Genomic DNA, 6,941 nt, shown 5'->3' with positions numbered 1-6,941 from the left:
TGATTTTTATTAATATCCTCAAATATAGCAGCTCCACCTTCAATAAATTTAATGGGAGAGATTAGATTAATTAATAGAGTAGTAGGATGATCTTGATTATCAATAATTACTTTGATTATGATTTCTTTTTTTAGAGCTGGTTATAGATTATATTTATATTCTTATACACAACATGGAAAATATAATTTAGGAATTTATAGATTTTATACAGGGGTATCACGGGAATATTTAATATTAATATTACATTGATTACCTCTTAATGTTTTAGTTTTAAAAATTGATTATTTTTTTATTTGATTTTATTTAAATAATTTAAATATAAAATATTGATTTGTGGAGTCAAAAATATGAAATTTCATTTTAAATCATTAAAAGATATTCTATTTGTTTTATTAGATTTTTTTTTTTATTTTTTTTTAGAATAATAAGTTTTTTTTTTATAATATATTTTATTATGGAGAATTTAACTTTATTTTTAGAGTGGGAAATTATTTCTTTTAGGTCTATAAGAGTAGTAATGTCTATTTTATTGGATTGAATATCTTTATTATTTTTAATATTTGTTTTAATAATTTCTTCTTCTGTAATTTATTATAGAGGAAGATATATACATTCAGAGTTAAATTTAAATCGATTTATTATTTTAGTTTTATTATTTGTATTATCGATAGTTTTATTGATTATTAGACCTAATATAATTAGAATTTTTTTAGGATGAGATGGGTTAGGTTTAGTTTCATATTGTTTGGTAATTTATTATCAAAATATTAAGTCTTATAATGCAGGAATATTAACTGCTTTATCTAATCGTATTGGAGATGTAATAATTTTAATGGTTATTGCTTGAATAATAAATTATGGTAGATGAAATTATATTTTTTATTTAAATTTTATAAATAATGATTTTATAATAAAATTTATTAGATTTTTATTAATTATTGCAGCTATAACAAAGAGAGCTCAGATTCCTTTTAGATCTTGATTACCTGCAGCAATAGCAGCTCCTACTCCAGTATCGGCTTTAGTTCATTCTTCTACTTTAGTTACTGCTGGCGTTTATTTATTAATTCGATTTAATATGATGTTAGTTGATATAATTTTTTTAAAGTTTTTATTAGTTTTATCAGGGTTAACTATATTTATGGCTGGTATTTCTGCTAATTATGAATTTGATTTAAAAAAAATTATTGCTTTATCTACTTTAAGACAATTAGGATTAATAATAAGAATTTTAAGAATAGGATTAGCTGATTTAGCTTTTTTTCATTTATTAACTCATGCTATGTTTAAGGCTTTATTGTTTATATGTGCGGGTGTTATTATTCATATAATAAATGATATTCAAGATATTCGTTATATAGGAGGAATTAGATTTTATATTCCTTTAACTTCATTATGTTTAAATATTTCTAATTTAGCTTTATGCGGTATTCCTTTTTTAGCTGGATTTTATTCAAAGGATTTAATTTTAGAAATAGTTAGTATAAGAAATTTAAATATATTAATTTTTTTTTTATATTATTTTTCTACTGGTTTAACTATATTTTATACTATTCGTTTATTATTTTATTTAATAATTAATGATTATAATTTATTAGTAGTTTATAATTTATATGATGAGGATTATATAATATTAAAGAGAATATTTATATTATTAGGAATAAGATTAGTAGTAGGAAGAATATTAAGTTGATTAATTTTTAATTATCCTTATATAATTTATTTACCTTTTAATATAAAAATAATAGTAATTTATGTAAGAATATTAGGATTATTAATAGGATATTTAATTAGAAATATAAAAATTTATTCTGTGAATAAATTTTTAATAACTTATAGTTTAAGAAATTTTTTATGTTTAATATGATTTATACCTAATTTATCTACTTATGGTTTAAATTATTATTTTTTAAAATTAGGTCAAAATATTATAAAAAATATTGATATGGGATGAAGAGAAATTTATAGAGGTCAAGGTATATTTGATATTATTAAAAATTATTCTGTTTACTATAATTTTTATCAAATAAATAATTTTAAAATTTATTTATTTAGTTTTATTTTATGAATATTAATTATATATTTAATATTTTTAATTTAATTAATTTAAATAGCTTATAAAAAGAGCATAATATTGAAGATATTAGGGAGATTATTAAATCTTTAAATATTTATAAAAAATTTTTTTTTATTTTTACAATGAAAATGTAATGTTTTAATAATAAACTATATAAATAGAAATATTAATGGTTATTAACCACTATAATTTAAGTTAGTAGCTTAATTTTTATATTTCATAATTTAATTGGAATTTTTTATTCAATAATATCATTAACAGTGATATACCTCTATTTTGGTTTCAATTAATTATTTAAATAAGGAGTTATTAACTCTTTCTTTTAAGTCGAAATTAAATGCAATATTTGCTTCTTATTTAAGATAAATTAAAAATTAATATTTTTTGAATGCAAATCAAATGTTTTTTATAAACTATAATCCTAATTTGTTCAATTAAGTATATTTTGATTTCATTCATGATAAAGTCCAATTAATAATTTAATTAAAAAAAAAAATCTAATTTTTATTATTGTAGAAAAATTTACTAAGTTAAAACAATTAATTAAAGGGAAAATTAATGCAATTTCAATATCAAAAATTAAAAAAATTATAGTAATTAAAAAAAAATGAAGAGAAAATGGTATTCGTGCAGAAGATTTGGGATCAAATCCACATTCAAATGGAGAATTTTTTTCTCGATCTATAAATGATTTTTTTGATAAGATTAAGGATAAAAGTATTAAAATATTAGAAATTAATATAATTATAATAGTTAATGTTAATAATAAATTAATTATTTATATTAAATTAAATTAAACTTTTTGATTGGAAGTCAAATATACTAAATATATTATATAAATAAATTAGTTTCCTCATCAATAAATTGAAATATAAAGGAATAATCATACTACATCAACAAAATGTCAATATCATGCTGCTGCTTCAAATCCAAAATGATGATTATTAGAAAAATGGAAATTTAAATGACGGATAAGACAAATAGAAAGGAAAATTGTTCCAATAATTACATGAAGTCCATGAAATCCTGTTGCTACAAAAAAAGTAGAACCATAAATTCTATCTGCAATAGAAAAAGAAGCTTCAAAATATTCATATGCTTGTAGAATAGAAAAATAAATTCCTAATATAATAGTAATAAATAATCCTTGAGTTATTTGAGAAAAATTATTTTCTATAATTGCATGGTGAGCTCAGGTGACTGTAATTCCTGAGGTAATTAAAATAATTGTATTTAATAATGGAATTTGAAAGGGGTTAAATGGGATAATTCTAAAGGGAGGTCATATTGCCCCAATTTCAATATTAGGTGAAAGACTACTATGAAAAAAAGCTCAAAAAAATGAAATAAAGAAAAATACTTCAGAGATAATAAAAAGAATTATTCCTCATCGTAAACCTTTTGATACAAATAAAGTATGTTTACCTTGGAAAGTACCTTCTCGACAAATATCTCGTCATCATTGATATATTGTTAATAAAATAATTATGTAGCCTAAAATTATTAAATTTATGTTAAAATTGTGAAATCATTTAATTATTCCTGTAACTAAAGTTATTACTCCAATGGATCCTGTTAAAGGTCAAGGACTAAAATCTACTAAGTGGTAAGGGTGATTATTGTGTATTGTCATTAATTAGTTTCACTAGAATATAATGTTCTAAGAATAGAAATTACATAAGATTGAATAATTGCAACTGCTGATTCAAGAATTAATAATAAAATTTGAATAAAAATTAGAAAAATTAATATATAGGAAGGTATATTAATTCCAGTATTTCTTAATAATGTAAGAAGAAGATGACCTGCAATTATATTAGCAGTTAGTCGAACTGCTAATGTTCCTGGTCGAATAATATTACTAATTGTTTCAATTAATACTATAAAAGGTATAAGAATACTAGGAGTTCCTTGAGGAATTATGTGAATAAATATATGTTGGTAATTATTAATTCAACCATATAGTATGAATCTTAATCATAATGAAAGGGAGATAGAGAGAGAAATTGTTAAATGACTTGTTCTAGTAAAAATATAAGGAAATAGTCCTAAAAAATTATTAAATAAAATAAAAGAAAATAATGAAATAAAAATAAAAGTTGATCCATTAAATCTATTAGGACCTAATAAAGTTTTAAATTCATTGTGTAATTTATTAAGAATTAAATTTCAAAAAACAAATTTACGATTGGGAATAAATCAAAATGAATATGGAATAATAATTAAACCAATAAAGGTTCTAATTCAATTTAATTGTAGATTAAATAAATTAGTTGAAGGATCAAAAATTGAAAATAAATTACTTATCATTTTCAGTTAAAATTTTTTTTAATATTTTTATTTTGATTATTATTAAAATTATTTTTATTTAAAAAAATATAATAATTTATAATATTAAATAAAATAAAGATACAAATAAAAAAAAAAAAAGATAAAATTCAATTAATGGGTATTATTTGAGGAATAAAAGAATATTACTTTAGTAATAATATAAATTTGACATATTTATGTTATAAATTTAACTAATTCTTTCATTAGAAGTAATTGCTAATTTACTATTAAGTGGTTTAAGAGACCAATACTTGCTTTCAGTCATCTAATGAAGAATAATTATTAATTCAATTAATAAAATTTTTAATAGAAATTCTTTCAATTACAATAGGTATAAATCTATGATTTGATCCACAAATTTCAGAACATTGACCATAAAAAATTCCTGGGCGATTAATATAAAGATTTCCTTGATTGAGTGGATTAGCATCAATTTTAACTCCTAGAGAAGGGATAGTTCACGAATGAATTACATCTGTTGCTGTAATTATAATACGAATTTGATTATTTATAGTAAGACAATACGATTATCAACATCTAATAAACGGAAATTTTTTATTTCTGAATTATTATATTGAATTATATAAGAATCAAATTCAATATTATTAAAGTCAGAGTATTCATAGCTTCAATATCATTGATGGCCAATAGATTTTAAGGTGATTAATGGATTATTAAGTTCATCTAATAGATATAAAAGACGAAGAGAAGGTAAAGCTACAAAAATTAGGGTGATAGCTGGAATGATTGTTCAAATTAGTTCAATTATTTGACCTTCTAGTAAAAATCGATTAATATAATTATTAAAAAATAAGTTAATCATTAAATATCTAACTAAAATAGTAATTATAATTAAAATAACTAAAGTATGATCATGAAAAAAAATAATTTGTTCTATTAGGGGAGATGCTCCATTTGGAGATTAAAGTTAGATCAGGTTGCCATTTCTAAAAAAAGGATAATCCTTTATAAATGGGTTTAAATCCATTACATATAATCTGCCATATTAGAAATTTCTTAAATAGGAAGTTCATTATAAGAATGTTCTGCTGGAGGTAAATTTGCAGTCATTCAATAGAAGATGATATATTAAGGGAGATTAAGGGAGAATAAAATTATTCGTTTATTAATTATTGATTCTCAAATAATTAATATTATTATTATTATAGATAATAAAGAAATATAAGAGCCAAAAGAGGAAATGATATTTCAAGAAATGAAACTGTCAGGATAATCAGAATATCGACGAGGTATTCCTGCTAATCCTAAAAAATGTTGAGGAAAAAAAGTTAAATTTACTCCAATAAATATTGTAAAAAATTGAATTTTTAAAAGAAAAGGATTAAGGGAAAGACCTGAAAATAAAGGATATCAGTGAATAAATCCTCCTATAATTGCAAATACAGCTCCTATAGATAAGACATAATGAAAATGAGCTACTACATAATAAGTATCATGAAGGGAAACATCAATAGATGAATTTGCTAAAATTACACCAGTTAATCCTCCAACAGTGAAAAGAAAAATAAATCCTAAACTTCATAAAATAGAAGGACTGTAATTAATTTGTGTTCCATGTAAAGTGGCGAGTCAACTGAAAATTTTAATTCCCGTAGGTACGGCAATAATTATTGTGGCTGAGGTAAAGTAAGCTCGAGTATCAATATCTATTCCTACTGTAAATATATGATGAGCTCAAACAATAAATCCTAAAAGGCCAATTGCTATTATAGCATAAATTATTCCTAAACAACCAAAAGTTTCTTTTTTACCTCTTTCTTGAGAAATAATATGAGAAATTATTCCAAATCCAGGTAAAATTAAAATATAAACAAACTTCAGGATGGCCAAAAAAATCAAAATAAATGTTGATATAAGATAGGATCTCCTCCTCCAGCAGGATCAAAGAAAGAAGTATTAAGATTACGATCTGTGAGAAGTATAGTAATAGCTCCAGCTAAAACAGGGAGAGATAGAAGTAATAATAAAGCTGTAATACCTACTGCTCATACAAATAAAGGTATTTGATCGAAAGATATGTTATTAACTCGTATATTAATAATTGTTGTAATAAAATTAATTGCTCCTAGAATGGAAGAAATTCCTGCTAAGTGTAAGGAAAAAATAGCTAGATCAACTGATCTGCCTCTATGTGCAATATTAGAAGAAAGAGGGGGGTAAACTGTTCATCCTGTGCCTGCTCCATTTTCAACAATTCTTCTAGAAATTAATAAAGTTAAAGAAGGGGGTAAAAGTCAAAATCTTATATTATTTTATTCGAGGAAAGGCTATATCAGGAGCTCCTAATATTAAAGGGACTAATCAATTTACCAAATCCTCCGATTATGATTGGTATAACTATAAAAAAAATTATAATAAAAGCATGAGCTGTAACAATAGTATTATAAATTTGATCATCTCCAATTAAAGAGCCAGGATTTCCTAATTCAGTTCGAATTAATAAACTTAAAGAAGTGCCTAAAATTCCAGCTCAAATTCCAAAAATAAAATTATAATGTTCCAATATCTTTAT

General features: G+C 22.1%; 2 pseudogenes; one reads left to right on the top strand and one right to left on the bottom strand.

Moving 5' to 3' along the window:
• Positions 1-372: 372 nt before the first annotated feature.
• Positions 373-2,105, top strand: LOC137928252 (NADH-ubiquinone oxidoreductase chain 5-like; annotated as a pseudogene).
• Positions 2,106-2,917: 812 nt separating this feature from the next.
• On the bottom strand, positions 2,918-4,533 carry LOC137928236 (ATP synthase subunit a-like; annotated as a pseudogene).
• Positions 4,534-6,941: the final 2,408 nt, after the last annotated feature.

The sequence above is a fragment of the Battus philenor genome, unplaced genomic scaffold, assembly GCF_028537555.1.
Source record: "Battus philenor isolate CCGP_79_NKW_IND1 unplaced genomic scaffold, ilBatPhil1.0.hap1 SCAF_108, whole genome shotgun sequence".
NCBI classification, from domain to species: Eukaryota; Metazoa; Arthropoda; class Insecta; order Lepidoptera; family Papilionidae; genus Battus; species Battus philenor.
Note: the sequence above shows the minus strand (reverse complement) of the source record. Positions and strands in the feature narration are given on the sequence as shown.